This window comes from Orcinus orca, chromosome 12 (genome assembly GCF_937001465.1).
Source record: "Orcinus orca chromosome 12, mOrcOrc1.1, whole genome shotgun sequence".
Lineage (NCBI taxonomy): Eukaryota > Metazoa > Chordata > Mammalia > Artiodactyla > Delphinidae > Orcinus > Orcinus orca.
In genome coordinates, this window is record NC_064570.1 from 59,783,269 (window position 1) to 59,803,834 (window position 20,566).

General features: G+C 36.7%; 1 protein-coding gene across 6 annotated transcripts in view; it reads left to right on the forward strand.

Annotated features, from left to right (window-relative positions):
• MMS22L (MMS22 like, DNA repair protein) overlaps positions 1 to 20,566 on the forward strand; it is a 171,843-nt gene that overhangs the window by 66,757 nt on the left and 84,520 nt on the right. The window lies entirely within an intron of this gene.

Here is a 20,566-nt window from a genome sequence, read left to right on the forward strand (position 1 = left end):
TATTATGAATGATGTTGCTGTGAACATTTGTGTACAAGTTTTTGTGTGGACATGTTTTTATTTCTCTTGGGTGTATACTTAGGAGTAGAATTGCTGGGTCATGTGATAACTCTGTTTAAACTTTTAAGGAAATGCCAAACTGTTTCCGTTGCACCATTTTTTTTTTTTTTTTTTTTTTTTTGCGGTACGCGGGCCTCTCACTGTTGTGGCCTCTCCCGTTGTGGAGCACAGGCTCCGGACGCGCAGGCTCAGCGGCCATGGCTCACAGGCCCAGCCACTCCGCGGCATGTGGGATCTTCCCGGACCGGGGCACGAACCCGTGTCCCCTGCATCGGCAGGCGGACTCTCAACGACTGCGCCACCAGGGAAGCCCCCCTTTGCACCATTTTACATTCCCGCTTCCAGTATATAAGAATTGCAGTTTCTCCACATCCTCACCAACACTGGTTGCTAAGTGTCTTTATGATTGAGTGATCTTAGTTGATGTGAGGTAGTAGGTATTTCATTATGGTTTTGATTTGCATTTCCTTGGTGGCTAGTGATGCTGATCACATGCTTTTCATGTGCTTATTGATCATTATGTCTTCTTTGGAGAAATATCTATTTGGACCCTTTGCCCATTTTTAAATTGGGTTATTTGTCTTTTTGTTACTGAATTATAAGAATTCTTAATATATTTAAATACAAGTCCCTCATCAGATATATAATTCACAAATATTTTCTCCCATTCTGTGGATTATCTTTTCACTTTCTTAACGTCCTTTGCAGCATAAATTTTAAAAATTTTAATGAAGTCCTATTTATTTTTTCATTTGTGCTTTTGCTCATCTCATATTCTCTTGCCACATTTACCTTCTTGGAGAGCAATTCTGCTTATGTCATTCTGTATTTTAACACCTTTAATGACATCCTAATAGACCCAGAGAAAATGTCTAATTCCTTTTCATGGTTTTCGAAGTTATCCACAGTCTGGCTTTACCTATTTCTGCAACTTTTTCTTGTGGTTCTCCTTTACTTTAGTCAAATGGAACTACTAATTACCAAGAAATCTCCAAGTCTTTTTTTACCGTTTTTTTATATTTTCCTGTCAAAACCAGTTGAGGGTTCAGACCAGAGCATGGCCAGAACAGTAGAGCCAGATCTGAGGACTGAATAAGCTGCAGTTATGTGATAACCGATGATTAGAAAAGGGTTAAATTCAAGGAGTGAAAGCAGTTGTTAAGATCAGAAGTCAGAAATGGTCAGTGCCGGTTACAGTAGGCAAAGAGATGGAGTGGCAGAGTACAGGAAAAGAAAAAAAACAAACCAAAAACCCCTTATTTAGAGGGAGTTGGGGGAAGGAAAAGGTGGTTTCAGAAGTTAGTAGTAAATAGATGACAGCTAGAGATGGAATCAGAGAGCTTCATGTAGGAGCATCATACATGGGAGCAGTCAGGATTTGGGGCAATAGTAGACAAATCCCCAATAGCAAGTTGTGCTTTTTTCCTCTGCTTCTTAAGGAAGTATTTGAGAGTTCTTCCTGTTGCAGCGTAGTATAACAACGGGGGCTTTAGGGTCAATAAACCTGAGATCAAATCATCCCTCCTCTACTTACCAACAGTGTAGTCCTGGGAAGTTACTTAACCTTTTCTAAGCTTCAGTTGCACGTTTGTAAAACAGCCCCTACCTTATAGGATTTCTGTGAAAATCTGCTTAGGTCTCTGCTGTCCATACACACTAGCTGTGTGTGACAGTTTAAGTTAATGAATATAAAATGACAAATTCAACTTCTCTGTCACACTAGTTACATATCAAGTGCTCACTGATTACAGGTAGTTAGTGGCTGCTGCAGTGGACAGCAGCAGAGCTCTCAGTCAGTACTGACTTAGATGCTGCACCTACCCAGACCATGGACTATAATAATCTCTAAATATATGTTTGTTGTCTTCATTTACATTTTCTTTATTTTTATGTCAACAATGTTATCCTTCATTCCAAGCAACGTATGCTTATCCATGTGTCCCCAATCTTGAATAATCTCACTTTCCTTTGAATCTCCGTAATACTTTCTCTCTAATGCCCTTTATTGCTTTCTACTTTGTATTCTAATTGTTTTTCTACAGAGGATACATAATTCATTAAACAAATTATTCAGCAAATCCAACTAATATTTATGAGTGCCTACCACGATAGCAGGTGTTATTATAGGCACTTGGCATACATCCGTAAACCAGTTAAGTGCACATATATGGTATACACTCATGTATTTATCACATGAAAGACAGACAGAAAATAGAAGGGTACTTATGTAAGTGTTTATTGAAACCATCACTTTTTCACCATTTCATATTTTATTACTTCAACGATTCAGTATTATTTGATAATGATTTATACTTGTCTCCAATTCTTGCCGATATCCACATGAAAGTAGAGAACAGTATCTGTACAGCCAGGCTATGGATTTAACACATTATCTGAATTTCAACTCTGTGCTTATTGTCTTCTAAGCACCAGTGGGTGGAAGGGACTTCTGGAGGATGACAGGAAGACTCCTGTCATCTTCTCATCATCCATCTCAGTTAATTGAAAGGTTTATTTTATTTTGCCAATTCAATATTTATAACCAAACTATTCTCCTACTAAAATATGGAAACAGGTGGAGTAAGTGGGCCTTTGAGCTTTTACCTTGTTTTTGAGAGGTTCCAGAACCTCTCCATCGAGGCTGGGTCCACAGGAACACTTTGAATCTAAAAGTAGAGATCTTCTGTATTTGGATTGGGTTGGAAGCAAGATATTTGGAAGAGGGAACTGAAATAATGGAATGGAGGAAATAATTGATAAAATAATTTAAAGTAGTTCCCTGGAGTGGAAGATTCCTTACTGAAAGGGCCTTTTGAGTGACTGTAGCACAATGGAAGAAATTAGACTCATAGCAAAGCACATCTGTGTGAATTTCAGAATGCTGGGTACAAAGAAAAGGTACCAAAGTGTCCATGGACTTCTTAGTCCTACCCACTTTTTTTTTTTTTTTAATGAATTTATTTATTTTATTTTTGGCTGCATTGGGTCTTTGTTGCTGCGCGCAGGCTTTCTCTAGTTGCCGTGAGCAGGCGCTACTCTTTGTTGCAGTGCGCGGGCTTCTCATCACAGTGGCTTCTCTGGTTGCAGAGCACAGGCTCTAGGTGCACAGGCTTCAGTAGTTGTAGTGCATGGGCTTCAGTAGTTGTGGCTTGCGAGCTCTAGAGCACAGGCTCAGTAGTTGTGGCTCACAGGCCTTGTTGCTCCACAGCATGTGGGATCTTCCCGGACCAGGGCTTTAACCCGTGTCCCCTGCATTGGCGGGTGGATTCTTAACCACTGCACCACCAGGGAAGCCCTTAGCCACTTTTCTTAATCTTCTGTTTTTTCTATCTGCTGTGCCCCTAGTCTTGTAATCTCCAGTTATAATCTAGGTCAGATCTAATATTTAACCCCATCTGCAAAATTACAAAAGTAAAGTAAGAGGTGAATAGACCTTTATATTATAGATTTTTTTCAAGATTACTTTGAAGAAGTAGATGGATGGAGCTTTATGACTTCTGATTCATAGTTGTTCTCAAAGTTTGAATGAAAACAGTAAATTCCACCTCTCATAATTAGGAAAAGGAAGGTAACAGTGGTGAAAGAACACTGAAAAAAATTGGGGTGAACATTGGGATAAAATGACAAGGACAAAAGAAATATACATTTCATTCTTTTGCAAGTGGATGAGATTGGGGAATAGAAATGCCATGATTATTTTCTGTACCAAGCACTGGAATATTTCTTTTTAGCAAAATGGTAACAAATCAAAAGACGTTGGGATGTGGCAAAAGCTACTTTCCTCAATCTGACTTATGTCACTGTGGTTCCTTGTCTGAACCCCATGGTTCACTATAAGTATTTAGACCACCCAGATCTTTGAAGCTTTGGATGAAATTCAGCAGTAAGTTTATAGGAAGGCATTGCCACTGTCCTCTTTCATGGTGCCACACAGGGCTGTGTTTCTTAAACCAAAGATCGATTGTTATAATAAATATATTGAAGACTGGCAAATCCCATTTGTGATGGGTTTGTTAAAGTTAACTGTTTTCCAACTGTGGAATGGATAAAAAGGCCTTAAATTGCAATTTCAGTAGGTGGACCCAGTCTTAAGAAACTCGGTAGATAGACTACCATTGTGGCCTTTGGTTATAAAAGGGAAGTACTCAGAGGAAACAAGCAAGGAGGCAAGTAATTTAAGTATTTATGTTTAATATAGTACAATAAGCCACTAAACGTGTTTTTTAATGATGTGATGTATCAGTGAGAGAAGGAAACCGATCTCTTAATTATCCCATTATTTTTAGATTAATAAGACCTCAGAAGGCACTGTAAATTGTGGAAAAGTAGATTTATTGTACTTTAAAAATGTTCCTAGCTATCCACACCATCTTCTGGTAATTACTCTAAAGTTGTTTTAAGATGTGTTTCTTAGACAACATCAGAGTACATTTTTGTTTTATGATATGAATTTACTTTTGCCGTGAGATGGCCTATAAGGAGCTCTTCCTTACCTTTCTCCATCTACCTTGTGGAGAAGGGTGAGTGATTGCTCTGGTTCTAATTTTATTTATAGTTTAACAAAATTGAGAACATTTATAAGGAGTGAAACTAGCCTTTGGAACTCTTAATTTCAATTGTTTCTTCTTTACCTTACAAGATATATATTTTTCTCTCTTTAGTATATCTCTTGTCAGATTTAAGGCTTATTTAAAATGAAAAGAAAGCTAGAGCAATTTTCTTTATTCCATTTCAGTCTCCTAAGGCCTATTTCCCCCTGGTGAGCTCATAGCAACAGGGAGGTTTAAGGGAATTCAGCTTTCTGCAAATTAATGTCTCACATCATGAAAATTCAGGACTTTTTTTTTTTTATCTTGAAAAGTAATACAGTGAGTGCGAGTATTATTTCTTGCCAGCGGGTGGAAGATGAATGATTTTGTCACAGTTTTACTGCTTGATGAGCAGTATCCTGAGGGTCAGGCTTAAGTCTGTGTCACTATGCTGCTCATTACTCTTGAGCTAAATAAGGGCTGATTGGATCTAAATTGCCTAGCACATGGGCCACAGATGAGCTCAGTGAGCAGGAGATGACCTGCTATTCAGTCTGGGAGTAACCCCGGTGTGCAAATGCAGCATTAGAATACCGTGGGAGAATGAGAGGCTACCGGCTGCTGCCAGCAAAAGAAATCGAAATGTAAAAACTCTTTGATGCTGTGATGTTAGAATTTGAAATGTAGGAAGTGACAGGTTGATGGTACTTATCAGGTTTGGCTGGATTAGAGAACAGTGTCATCTTGCTTCTGTAATGACAGAGGAATGAAGCCAGTAGCTAACTACTGTGCAGAGTGGAGCCGCCGCTGTTGCCACCAGTCGTTGCTGCCTCCTACTGGCATTTTCCTGGAAACCAGTAAAAGATACCAAAGAAAAGAGCATCCTCTGTAGACTTCCAGGAATTTGGAACTCTTTGGCGATGAAAAGCTGTCAGTGGTAGGATGCAAAGGAAAGGGTATTTTAGAGCATACTTCATAGTGAATTGCTTTTAAAAAAAAATCGTTATTGGGAAATTCGTTGCTCCAGAATTTTCTAGTTAACCAAGAGTTAATCCATTTATGAAGTGAAACTCCTCAGAGCAAGAAAGCCCAGTATACTCTTCCTGGAATAGTGTTTGTTCAGGGGGCCTTAGTTGGGTTGGTTGATCTCTCAATTATGTATTTTTATAAATAACAGCACTTTACTAACAACTAATCTTCAAAATCTAATTCAGACTACCAACCACAGTGTTAGCACAGTTTCAAAGATACTTAATAAAAAGTGATACAAGGTGAAATACACTCCTGCTTATGTAGCTTATGCTGCATAAATCTCCCTCTTAGGGAGGGGGTAGGATGGAAGGAAAAGGTTTTTCCTGTAAGTCAAATGATTTAAAACAAAACAAAACCCAGCAAAACCCTGTGGTGAAGAACACTTTTGTTTCATTTTACTACTGCAGTTGTGATTTAAAAAAAAAAAATCAAATATTAGGCTTTTTCTTTTTTTTTTGTGGTATGCGGGCCTCTCACTCTTGTGGCCTCTCCCGTTGCAGAGCACAGGCTCCGGACGCGCAGGCTCAGCGGCCATGGCTCACGGGCCTAGCCGCTCCGCAGCATGTGGGGTCTTCCCGGACCAGGGCACGAACCCGTGTGCCCTGCATCGGCAGGTGGACTCTCAACCACTGCGCCACCAGGGAAGCCCAATATTAGGCTTTTATATGTTTGTGATATAAAACTTAGAAAATATAGGCAAGTTTTTTTAAAAAGTCACTTATCATGGGGAAGAGCTGCTATTGATATTTTGTTACATCCTTCTAGACTTTTCCTATTCATATGCACTTTTAGAACAAAAAATGGGGTTAAACAGTGTTTAGCGGCCTGATTTTTCACTTAATCTATCATCAGTTGCTTTCCATATCAGTGACATTTGCAACATTATTTTTGGTGGCTTCATAATATTCCCCTGTGTGGATATACCATAGTTTACTTGATCATTTCTTGGTGAAAACGTATACTGTGTTGAAAGTTTCACCATTAGATACAAAGCTGTGATGAATGTCTTTATGTGTTTCTTGGTAGGGTTCTTGGGAACTGTTGTATTACATATTGTGTACCACACAACTCTAAAGGTGCCACTTACAACATCATAAGTGAGACTTTGATCTTCATGGACATGTTTAATTATATGTGGAAGATACTTTATATTTTAAACCAAATCATTTAAAGAGTCTTAGACATAGTTCTTTTAAAAAAACGTTGGGAGCCATGATTTAATTACATTCAAGGTTTATGTATACGTAATTACATACATTCTATAGAAGCAAATTTTTAACTAGTAGGAGAAAACCTTAGACTATAAACATAAAAATTTTGTCCCCTTTGGAACAAAACTGTAGCTCTATAGAAAACTAGAGATAGAAAACTTCTAGAGTTTGGGATGAAGTGACAGGTAAAAGGGTTAATTAGCTTTCGTCTCCCAGAATTTAAAAAAAGAATTTTCCTGCATTTGTCAGCATATGTTCCCTACTATTTTCTTTAAGCCCTGTTTTTCTTACTATTAATACAGAATATAAAATAAAGTTTTCAGTATAACTTCTAAAGCACTGGAAGGCTATAGAGAGAGAGTTTTTAATGCCTCTCTTTTTAAGTTTTATTTTATCAAAATTCATGTATCCTGTAAAGAATATAAATAATATACAATTGTATGCTGCAGAAAATAAGTCATTCCTCTCCTCAACCTCTCTCCCATAAAGGGAACTACTATTAATCCTTTGTAGACTGTTCTAAACTGCTGTTGCTTCTCCTTTTATCCACACTGCCTCTTTTACCACCTCTTATTTTAAGTGGGAAATGTGGGATTTTATACCTTGGAAATTTCTACAACTTTAGTTTTTTAATGAAAGAGATATCAAAGACATCTCTCTACATATACACATTGTATAAGGCTATGTAGTATCTTGTTGTATAATAAACCTTAATTTATTTAGCCCCAGTAAACATTTAGGAGCTATACATGGTTTTAACTTGGCTTGGCTCTTGTAACCATCTGATTTTCCAAGATCCTCGTTGAAAATTTGGGTTACTCAGTTTATTTAATCAGGATATTAGTTGTAGTTCAATTTTGTGAGTTATTAATATATCCAGCATCAAAACCAGCAGAGCACATTTCCACTTCATGCATTTAGTATGTACAGATCATACTTGGAATAATTAATGTCTTTTGCTTATAGTAAAAAATTGCTGTATTTTTCAAAAGGTTGCTGATGTGAATTTTAATTCTGACTCTGCCACTTTTATTTCACTTTAATCTTCAGTAAGTCATGTATTCTCTTTGAACCTCAATTTTTCTAATCTGTAAAATGTGTGTAATAATACACATTAAAGAACTGGTTTGAAGACCAAAATAGATAATATATGTCAAGTGGCTAGCAGGGTACCCAAGTGATGATTGCTTTTATTATCATTACTGCTTATCCATTGATTTCAGAGAAGTGAAGTGAAAGAGTGTACATTACAAGTAAATTTTAAGATACAGAGTTTTCCACTCTAAATTAAGATTTTTAGAGCTCCATTCTGAATGTTTGGTTCAATGGTAGTCCCTGAAAAGAATACCAGTTATGTTTGAAGTGAAAGCATAAATTAACTCTAGTTTCTTAGTAGTGTCTCCCCCACCCTTTTTTTTCTTACGGCTTAGAGAATTCTGGCTGTATTAATTTTGTGCCTTTGCATGAAACAGAAATAAGTATACTTTTCAGTCAATCCACCTTTATTGAGTGCCCAGCAAGTACCTGCTGTGGCAGACTTTGTGCTGGTATTGGAGAAAACGGAGATGCTGAAAATAGAGATCGCTGCTCTCAAGTGTCCCAGTATAGTGAGGCCGACATATAAGCAAAGAAATACACTGTGATCAATAACCAAATGTTGAAGAGGCTCTCCTTAAAACTCTTCTATATCACTTACAGAATTTTCTCTGAGATTGCCCTATACGAAATAAAGTATGTGATTATATGGCAATAAGTCAGTCACACCATGTTGCAGAGCTGATTGGTAGCAGAAGAATTAGAAAGACATTATAAGTCTTTAGCAGCTTGTGCTTAGGTGGATAGATACTCATTCAAAAGTTTTCAATGTTGTTTCTGAGATCTTTAACATATTCCTTTTACTAATAAAAAATAAAAACTTAGCCACTTATAAGCATATGTAAGGGTCTTTAGTGAATTGTTAATTACAGCACTATGCCATTGGTATATTTTTCTACATTTCTTTCTTCCGACATCTGTTGTTGTTTTTTTTTCCTGATCCCTTTCTCTGAAACCTTAATGTATCTTTTCCCCCCACTTTTTAAATGTTCTATAAACATTTGATCTTTTCAGGACAACAAACTTTGATAATTTAACATGACAAAATAGAATCCAAAACCAGTATGTAGTATTGCATTGTGCATTTTCAAAAGTTTACATAAATGCTGTCATACCAGAGATGTTGCATACAGCTGTGCCACTTGCTTTTTTTCTTCTAGTTTTGTACTTTTGAGATATACTGCCAGACAATGTGTCCTTCAGGGAAATGAAGAATTTAGCCAAGAACAAGAAATATCTTGGGTTCAAGAAATGGAGAATCCAGCATAAAATAGTGAAGGGTTGGAAAACAGTTGTACATCTAGTCCAGGCAGCCACCATTCCAGATTTAAATATTTAGAATGATGATGAGCTTTGAGAGGAATGCCCCCAGGAAAAAAGTAGGGAAAGAAAAATTATTTTTCTTGTTAGAGTAAAGCAATTTCATTATAAAATGAACTTTTCTTTGAAAAGCTTATAACCCTGAATGAGAATTGTTCTAATGACCTCTCACTAAGTAACCTCGTTTGATTTTTAATATTAATTTGCCATAGCAAATTATAGATTGAATACATCAACTTAGGAACATCATGTATGTTTTAAATATATTGAAGTTCGCATTTTACATTTCCTTTTGGATATATAGAAGTTTTAAGGGTTTTATGTATATAAATGTCATAATCTTTAAAAAATAAATATATATGTATTTATGTTTATATGCATACACATATTTAACTGTTGGCAGGTTTTTTTCTTTTGGTTTCCTGGGAGGAATTCCAGTGTAATTCAGCATACATTTCTTGAATACTTTCTGTGTCTCAGTACTGAACCAACAAGTGTTCTGTGTACACCAAGCTGTATCCTACATTCATAGAGCTACAGTGTAGTGAAAACCAGCTATTTAATGGCTCCAAGTTTTATATCTCCACAGTTGCTCTTTTCCGAATTCTGAAATGCCTGGATCGTAGTTTGATCCAATATATGTGTGGAGTTTCTTATATTCTGAAGACCACACATGTAAAATGGTAGGTGGTCTCCAGAATATAAGAAGTTCCATGTTTTGGGTCAGACTAATGGTCCAGGCTTTTCACAATTATATTGCAGTGGACGTTTTGTGACAAGATGTAATTATAAATCCCAGTTTCCCAGAAGACAAGTTCATTTTGCCTACTTTAGAGATAGTAAACATGGTTCAATTTTCCCATTATTTTCATATGGACCAGTATAGTCATGTCTTATCTTTTTGGATGCTATTCTACATTTTTCATTTAGATTAGGACTAGTAGGCACTAGGTGCTTATATCATTTAAATATATAAACTCTTTAAAATGCTGGGCAGATGGTGTCTTAGGGTGTTCAGGCTGCCATAACAAAATACTACAGACTGACTAGAACAACAAATTTATTTTCTTTCAGTTCTGAGGGTTGAAAGTCTGAGAAGGTGCCAGCCTGGTCCATTTCTAGTGAGAGTTCTTTTCCTAGCGAGAAGGCCTTTTTAATGTGTGCGCACATGAGCTTTCCTTGAGGGGGCATTGTTGGGGGAGGAGGGAGACTCTGGTGTCTCTTCTATAAGGACCCTAATCCTATTGGATCAGGGCCCCAACGTTATGACCACATGTAACCTTAATTACTTCCTTAGGGTCCTCATACAGCTATACTGGGGGGTTAGGGCTTCAGTAGGAATCTGGGAAGATACAATTCAGTCCATAGCAGGTGGATATATTTAATCTCATTGGAATAATGATGCCAGGGCGGGGGAGGGGGTAGAGCAAAAAAGATTAAATTTTCATATACATTATTTCTCTTTTTGTCTTTTATACCTTTTATTTTGGAATCACTGAAGTTAGAGAATCCTTTATTCATTCTCATTTCAGTTCTTTTATCTATGTTTAATACAAAGTTTCAAAATTAATGAAATAGGTTGAAATCTCTACCTGTTCATGTTCACCTGTGGTCTTGCATATTAAATACATTCTATAGAATGTCCTCAAGTATTCATTAATACAGTACTTACATTTATTTTAGGAGAGAGACCACTGGTTTAAGAATAAATTAAATTTCTGTAAAGAAGCAAATTGAGATGGGATGTGAAGTGATAGATCTTTTTGTACCCTAACTTCAGTGGGACCTCAGGCTGGCCCCATATTTCAGTTCTTTCATCTGAAGGGTAAAGAGTTGGATTAGATTACTTCAGGGTTTCTAATTCTGTCAATTATATATTGAATGCTTTAATATTTTTTTTTGGTAAATTTGCTTTTCTTTTTAAAGTTGATAAATGGAAATATGATTTACACTGCCAGCATAATTAAACTAAAATTTACTTAATTGGCTTTTTTCTTTTATTTACGTAGAGCTGTTTTTATCCCCCTGTTTTATGTAGCATGCACAACATAAAAACACAAAAAAGAATGACAAAAGGAAACAATTTTCTTAAGCACCAACTCACAGTGCTACAAATATTATTGAATATTTTGACTTTGGCCGGTAATTGGTGATTTTTAGTTATATATTAGAAAAAATAAGTTAGTCAATAAATACTGAGGTGGCTACTTTTTGCATGTTATTTTTTTAGATAGACACATAATAACCAAGTCATAATTCATTACTAAACAGCATATGTAATGAGAGTTTCTTGTATGTCAGGGACTTCAGTCAGTTTGAGTTCTCATTTTCCTGTGCCTTAGCAGGGAAGAAAAATTTGAAGAATTAACAAATTGTAACTAAGTGGGTTGAGTGGGTGGAGGGTAGATGAATATCTAGGCAAATATTTTTTGGATGCTTTATATGGACTTGTCCTTACCTGGTCCTGGGTAGAACATGAGAGAGGCACCAGAGGTTCTCTAGTTGGAGATACAGGATACCACACACAATATTAAAGAAAACATTAGTGAGATGTTGTAGTAATTCAGTAAATAGGATCATACAGTAACATTTATTGAGCTCTACTAGTGCAGAATACTTCTTTATGTGCAAAAAATACAGACCTTGTTCTTAGGGAGATTATTTTTTAGTAAATAATATGTATATAACTGTGATGTAGCTCAAAAAGTGAAAATTAATAAGTAATGAATATCATAAGATATTACTGTAATTAATCAGTAGTAGAAAGAAGAAAGAAAAGAGATAGAATGAGAGTAGGAAAGATATTTTGAAACAGGTGGCATTTGAACTGAGTATTAAAGGAGAAGAATTTACACTTGTAATGAAGGAAACTGCCAGGAGGAAGGATAGGAAAGACCTCTTGAAAGTGGTGGGGTATAAGCATAGCAATTATATAACTTGTTGGAAGGAAGGAGGGAAAAATGCTAGAATCAGAGAGTGATACAAGAACTGGAAGTAGTAATGGGTTAAATGTTTTTTGGGCAGGGGCGGTGCTGGTAAAGAATCTAGTCTGATGAAAGAAGAGGATACGTGCTTTGGTAGGAAGATGAAACCAAATTACGAAGGGCTTCGAAACTGGGGCAAGAGTATAGATGTGGGTGAGGAGGAAGTCAACGACTATAGGTTTTAAGTAGAGAGACAGTATGAGAGCAGTTCTTTAAACACATGTGCTCTTCTCCCCCAGACTGAATCATAAACTCCCTGAGAAAAAAAAATCTGACCTGGTCCTTTCCTCTTCATCCCCCTACCTGAAATGTTCCTGGATTCTTTCTCTGCCTGGAAACTTATTTCCTTTCAAGTGTAAGTGGAATATGCAGTTTCCCCTGTGAAGAGTTTCCAGGCTCCCCAGGCAGAGCGAGTGGCTTCCAGAGCAGTTATCACTTGAAATGCCATATCTGTCTTTGTCCATCTTCTTCACTAGAATGATACTTTTTGAGGGCAGGGAATTTGTCTTATTTTTATCTTCAGCACTAGGTATCCAGCTAAAGTGCCTAACATACGGTGCTTAATAAGTCTTTGGTGGTTCTGGCATGATGGAGTAAAAGGTAAGGAAACTGAATAGGAAGCTATTGTGGTTTAAAAAAAAAAGACTAGTGATACAAAAATAGAATTTAAAAATTAAAAGTAATTTAAAAAAATACACTATGGTAGGAAAGAGCATTAGTTTTGAAGTCAGGACTAAATGATAGAGGGAATAATGAAAAGAGATGATCTGGCTGACCCAGGGTGGTGCTGTATAATCAGGCAATAATTTCAAGCAACGTTTTGAGCAATTATGGAAATTTTAGGTTTGGCGGCTTCTTCCAGAGTGTTAAAAGTTTTCATTTACTCTGTGGTCTATGATTTCCCTCAATGGTGGTGTTGATCTCATTACCCTAAGGATGTCAGAAAACTGACATTTGTCATTTTGTCTGCTATTTGTGTCATTGTGTCATTTTGTCTGCTATTTCAGCCATGTAAATGCAGATATTGGTAACTTTCAATGACTTTTATATACCTGCACAGTCTTCTTCCTTGTGTGATGCTGTTACGCAGTTTTGAAGGAGATAGTCTAAATATGAGACCTACCTCTTAATTTTGGTACTCCTTCAGCAAGCGGGCTAGGTATCTGTTGTCTCTGCAATAAGAGAAGGTCCTGTTTATCTATGGGCAGGGTTAATTAAGCCTTAGGGCAGTGCTTGGTACATAGAGATCTGACAGAAAATCTGCCTGTGACTAGAAGACTCTGGCATGAACACTGTATTGTACCTAACCAAAAAGGGTAGGGGTAGTGGGGGGGGGGGTGGAGAGCCAAGTGAGCCCTTACTTTATAGCTTCTGAGAGTTCCCTTTTGAAGTAGGGTGATGACCTTTAAGAGATGGTTACATTTATGTGAGAATTTATCTTTTGTAGTTAATATTTTTCTTCCTAAAAGCAGACAGTTGCAATGAAATTATGTTTTCAGGCTATAAATGCATCTTAATTTATGACATATATATTATGCATTTAAGTATAACACATGGCATTAGGCTGGAGATTTCTGTTCCTTATTTCATATGCAAACATAATTGTCCAGTGGAGCACTTGATACCTTTGATGATCGCTCTCTGAATCCAGAAGTGATATGTTTCCAAAGCATACTAATCAGAAGCAAACTTGATATAATCATCTGCTCTGCTATAATTTACTTACAACTCTGGAAAATTCAATTATGGAAAGATGAGTGGAATGTTTTTTCTTATCTTTTTGAAGGAGTTTACCACAAACTTTTATTAGTTGTATGTTTAAAATAGAGAGTTCCGGGCTTCCCTGGTGGCGCAGTGGTTGAGAGTCCGCCTGCCGATGCAGGGGACACGGGTTCGTGCCCCAGTCCGGGAAGATCCCACATGCCACGGAGCAGCTGGGCCTGTGAGCCGTGGCCGCTGAGCCTGCGCGTCCGGAGCCTGTGCTCCGCAACGGGAGAGGCCACAACTCTGAGAGGCCTGCGTACCGCAAAAAAAATTTAAAAAGTAAAAAAAAATAGAGTTCCCACAAGTATTACATTTTTTTTGACTCTAGCTTAAAGTGCTGAGGTTTTACCTGCGCTATAAAATACTGTAATTTTAAAGATATTGTGTCTTATCTTGGTTTCTACATGTCTTTTACTTAGTATTCAGTTATATTTTTTCAATTAATAATGGGAGAGAAAGAAAGGGAATGGTAGCACAAGTTGAAACTTTTAAATTGCCACTATATTAATAAAGGGTTGATTTAGATAACTGTTATTTCACCCAAAATCTAGAAGTTAGAAAGTATCTAACTTTATGCTACGTCTGTACTTGAGTAAGTTTGGCATGATCCTGATAACAGATGTTCAGTGGTTTCTTTTAACCGTATTTATGTCACATTGAAAAATTTTATTCTGGCTTTCCCATACCCAAATGCTTCACTGTATTTTGAGACAAGTTAGAAATTAAGCACTAAGGGTTTTGTTTTCTTTTGTTTTGTTTAAAGAAAGAGAAAAAGCTTATTTCCCACTTCTTAGAGTATACTTTGATAGGTATGTAGTTTGATGTTATGACAAAAATGATGCAAACTGCATTGAATTTCTTCGTGCTCTGTAAGATAAAAATATAAGGATATAGAACAGAATTTTATTTTAATTCATTGTAAAATAGTGCGTTAATGTAGTGCTTATATTGAAACTTGTAGTTTTTTAACAATGTAAGTTCCCTTTGGAGGATGTGAAGTCTATGAAATGTTTCCTTTAATTTTACTGACAGTGTATAGTGTACATGTACATGTGGAGGACAAGAGAGACCAGTTTTGAAAACTCTCCAGCCACCTTTTTTTTTTTCTTCTTTTAAATATGTTCTGTAAATTGTGCTTCCAGAAAGGTAGAGGGGAATGTGGTAAGAGGAAAGTAGAGGAATTAAAAATCATTCCAATAAAATGGTTTAATTTATGCCTCGGCAGTTAAGCAGTGCTCCTGGTTAACAGAAATACCCTTCAGCTACACAGGATTTTGGAGGGTTGGAGGGCACTCATTTGCACATAAATAGCCATTAACTGATAAATTCCCGGAGGTCTCCTGTTGCATGTTAGTGGTTCTGACCTACTTAGCTCGCTTAAATTTGTTTTACAGAATTATTATAATTCTGTCCTTGGTACTTAAACTTTGTGATTAATGCATGCCTCACAATACAATTAAAGTATAATTATACAGTTTTGCGGTTTCCTATCATGGTGTTATTATTACAAAATCTGGATTTTGCAAATATTAGAAGAGTTAAGGTTTCGATATTTATTATTTTTGCTGTTATTATGTGATTATGTTAATTGGGACGCTTTTATGTCTGAAGAATGGATTGGAGAGATGCGGATCGTTCAATGCAGAATTTGTTAGCTTGGAAGCGATTGAATCAGTTAGTGTGTGGTCACTTCGGTAGATTGTGTGGATTGACAAGTCCCAGTCTTTCCTGCTTACCTTTTTCAAATGTTTCTGAAGTACAGTAGATTCTTCACACCATTTTTTTTTTTTCCGAAGCAATTTGGAATAAATGTTGGGAGGCAGTAGAAAAATCCCAGAGTGGGACTCAGTAGATCTGAATTCCAATGCTGACACTTAATAATAAAAAGAACTCGGGGACTTCCCTGGTGGCGCAATGGTTAGGAATACGGCTGCCAACGCAGGGAACATTGGTTCGAGCCCTGGTCTGGGAAGATCCCACATGCTGCGGAGCAACTAAGCCCGTGTGCCACAACTACTGAGCCCACGTGCGTAGAGCCCATGCTCCACAAGAGAAGCCACCACAAATGAGAAGCCCACGCACTGCAACAAAGAGTAGCCCCCGCTCGCTGCAACTAGAGAAAGCCCGCGTGCAGCAACGAAGACCCAATGCAGCCAAAAATAAATAAATAAATTTATATATTTTTAAAAAAGATTATTTCAAGAAAAAAAAATTCATTTTTCTGAAGGTCTGTGTCCTCACCTGTAAAATGAGTGATTTGGACTAGAAGAGGTTGGCAAACCAATGTGCTGCTGACCAAATCTGGCCCGTGGCCTGTTTTTTTACAGCCATTGAGGTAATAATGGTTTTTATGTTTTTTAAACTTTGTAAAATAGCAAGAATGTGTGACACCGTATGTGGCCCACAAGCCTTAAATAGTTACCAAAAACTTTTGCCAACTCCCTGAATAGATGTTCCATAGGATTTCTCTCAACTATTGTCCTTCAGCATTAAATTTTTAGTTGATTATTTTTAAGTTTTATATATAGCTGTGCATGTCTGTTTGGGGTTTCACTTCCTTCCTGTTTACAATTTAGAATGATCTGTGACCTGTTACCTTCTCTCAATGCCCATTATGCATCCAGCTAGTATTCTCTTAAATTTGGGAGTGATGACTACTTTCTAAAGCATCATAACTTGAAATCTGGATTTCTATTAAAGGAAATTTCCAGTAAAATGAGGTAGTACAGTGTCTGTTCTATTGAAAGGGGGGAAGAAACACTTATTTGAAACACAATACTCTCACTTTGGAACGCTTTAAAAGTTGTGTTGTTTTATAGAAAAGTTACACATAAGTGTTAAATAATATTTTCTAATGAACTTCAGAAACCTTTTCTATAAATTTTTTCTGAATATCACTTTTGGCCAACACATGGTATGGTACGACAGTAAGAGTTGGAATTCCCTGCCCCCATGTCATTGAACGTGGAATTACGGACCACTGTTAAGCTCGGATGCATTTGAGTGATAGTCAGCTACGACAGCGGGAGGAATTCGGCATCATATATTGTTTGCTTGTTAATATGCATTAAAGATAATGAGCTAAGAAATTTTAAACCAGTTTTATTTGCTGTTGTGGGGGACATTTTGGACTCCTCAAGAAAAAAAACCAATGGTCAGAAACGAACTGCTTTGTAAAGTTGGCAGGCAGTCATCACATTTCTCCAAAGAGAAAATTGTTACCCTGTAATAATCAGTCTAATGAATTCAGAAATTCATTGATTGTCCTAGCTCTGGGTAGATTAGGTAGAGACTTGCTTCAAGGAGTGGAATTTATGAAATGTTTGCTGCATCCACCAAACAGAGCCGCTATAATACAGCTGCCTCCTCAGTGGTTTGCTTTGATCCTGTGGAATGAAAGGACAGGAGGATCAGCTCAGGTCTAAATGAGATTACAGCTGGTTCTGCAGCTTATCTGGTCTATTGCCAACTAGTGTGGCTTTGCACGTCCTAAGGGGTTTACAACAGAAACTGTTTATTGAGTATCATCGGTTTACCCAACACAAGCAGGCTAATCCTTCCCAGCCTCAGCATGTTGTAGAATTGTGCAGGAGCCAAACCAAAAGCTGGTGTAGCCACACCCTCTAGAGCCCTTTGTCTCGCTCTATATTGATTTTTACCTGAGTTAAAGATGGTAAAAAAAATAAAACCAATAACCAGTCCTATTGTGAGCAAAAGGTTAATCTTACCTAAAATCTTACAAAAAACATCTGTTAACCCTAGAACAGACGACCTTCTTTTTTTTTTCCGTTTTAGACAAGTGGGATTTTCTAGTTTCTAATTGTGAAGAACAAGATAAGAGAAACAGCTTAAAAGATCTTGCTAGATATTCCAAGTTAAATGCTTAAGTCTCTTCTAGTAGTACTGTAACAAATAGCTTTGTGTATGGAATATAGGATGACTTATTTCTAAATAGTAAGTTTTTGCTTTATATCCATTGTGCACTCTGCAATTATTTTTTAGTGTGGCAAACAAAATGCATGAAAGCAAGGCTGGAAACCTTAGTTAAGGAAAAAAGCTCAGCTATCATAGTTAATAGCCAATAGTAATTTTGCCTGATGATCCCTTGATTAGTAGTATATTTCTTTAGTGAATAAAGACTGGTGATTATGAGTATTATAAAGATATTCCTATTATAAATAATCCTATGTGTGTTTAAGTTTTCTTTTACTATTTTATTAGGTATGTACTTAAACCTTCAGGTGTAAGATTTTAATTACTACAATCTTTTCTTGACTAGGGATCCTTAGTATGGCTTATACAGGAAAATGATTTGGTGTCGGACACATCTGGCTTACAACTCCATTGCCGTTATTTATTGATCAAGTTATTTAACCCCTCTAAGTCCATTGTTTTTTTCATCACCAAACTGGAGCTACTATTTACCTTGCAGTATCTAAGCGAACCAAATTAGAACGTAGTAGAAAGTAACACTGAGTTAATCACGTTAGTCAAGGCTACTGTAGTTGCTCAGGAGCCCAAAGGCATTGAAGATTATGTCCATAGAATCCCTCCCATGATGCTAGAAAGGATATTTAAAAGTTGTAGTGCAGTAATCATGACAGCTGTGCTCTTCATCTACAGATCAGAAACACCCTTCGCCGTTTTTAAAGGTGTCTAAATCTCGGGCAGGTGGATGGAGAGGTCGCCAGCTAAATAACTTTCCCTTTGTTCACAGCCATGAGTATGAAATCTAGGCTAGTTTAAAATTTCTAAGAAGGCCTGAATAGTAAACTAGTATTTAAGATAGGTGGGTGAGCCATGTATTTATGTTCCATCCTCCTTGAGTGATTATTCGGTTGCTACGTAACACAGTGATAGATGTGTAAATACCGTCAAACTGTATTAAGTGCTAAGTAAAAGACAGAGGTAGATTGTTTAAGAAGGGTTCAGTGGCCTCTCAGTTTACTTTCTCCTAATTGGCAATGAACATGTATCCGCAGCTATGTGTAAGCACAAAAAAGTTACTATGGAAACATTTGGAGTCTTTCTAAATGTATCGTGTGATGGAATCAGCTAAGACTGATGTTTATCTTAAACACGTAGCTTGTCCAATATTTAAACCTAATGGACAGATGTGTACCAATTGAAAATGTAATATTTATCCAGTCATTTCTATTCTATCAAGTCTAGCTCTAAAAGCAATAGGTTGTACTCATAAAGTAATAAATTTTTGGTGCATTTGGAGATAAAGGCTATTGGTGGTGATTGCTTAAACTCTTGTTGCTCAGTCATCTGAATGGTGCAAATCAAAGCATTTTGTCAGACCGTGAGAAGTTTCACCTAGATATTGCCTCCCACACAGGCGGGTCACCATATAAATTACGTTCAGGGTTTTACAGCATAGCTAGTGCTGGAAGTTAACTTGATGCCCAGTGGTAGAACTCGTAAAACATTTTCCTGTTAACACAACCAGGCAGAGTTGACATTGTTGATGGTGGGTTCGATCTAATAAACCATTGGTTCTAACAGTGATTTTTACTGTGTTTCAGAGGTGATCATGATACAAGTTTAGTGATGCAGCAGTTCTTCCTGAATGACAGAAAATTAGCTCTAATATCTATATTACCAAATGCTGAGAACAGTAGGAGTGGGGAGTGATTGAAGCCTAATATAACCTCATGTTCTGAAAGATGATGAATTACAGGAACACACTCTTTAACTCAATGTATACCTTCTTCACAAAGAAAAATACTGATTTTTCTCAAAAGAATGTGTTCTATGTCATCTGCTGGAAATTGGGAAATAACCTTGTTATTAGAATATGTAGGCTGTGCCCGCCTTTCAGAATCTTTTACACAGGTGTTTTTAGGCCGATTATCATTTCTGAAAGGAAAGCAGTTTTACATTTGGCTACCTTTTTGTTTCTGTGTTCTCTAAAGTTACTTTCCTATAAAGACATTAAGCTTTATCAAACATTTCTTAATTAAGAACCACAGTAACAAAAATCTAAACTTTTTTTCCCCATAAGAGTAAATTTCAGGGGTTAATTTTCTTCTGGTGGTTAAAAACAATGGGGACTATTTTAAAGTTTATTTTGAAATATTTCTTCTTTGGTAATAAAACTTCATCTTTTCTTGTTTGAAGTAAGTAACTATTTCTAGTTAAAATTCATAGGATGCTAACAAAGCCCTACTATTTTATCTCTGTAAGCAAGAGTCTTTCCAATTCTTCCTTTTTTGGTGCTGTATCTGCTGTTTTAGCCCTGTTGCACATTCATACACAATTGGTGATCTTCCTGTAGTTTGGTTCCATTTTATGAGATATCACAGGTCTTTTACTCACCTCGTTAACATTGCTTACCCCAGTTTATGCATAATTTTTTTTTTTACATCAGGAGATGAGCTTTTTTGATGTGCAGATAAGGATTATCATTGGTGCTACACAGATGAAACCTGTCATATACAAATAGCAATGTATCAAGCCCTAAACCTGCAGACCAGATAAATCAACTCATATGCTGAAGCCTTGCAAAAGGAAATTAGTGATAAAACAAAAGCCTTTGAGGCTCTCAACCCTAGTAATGGAGCTT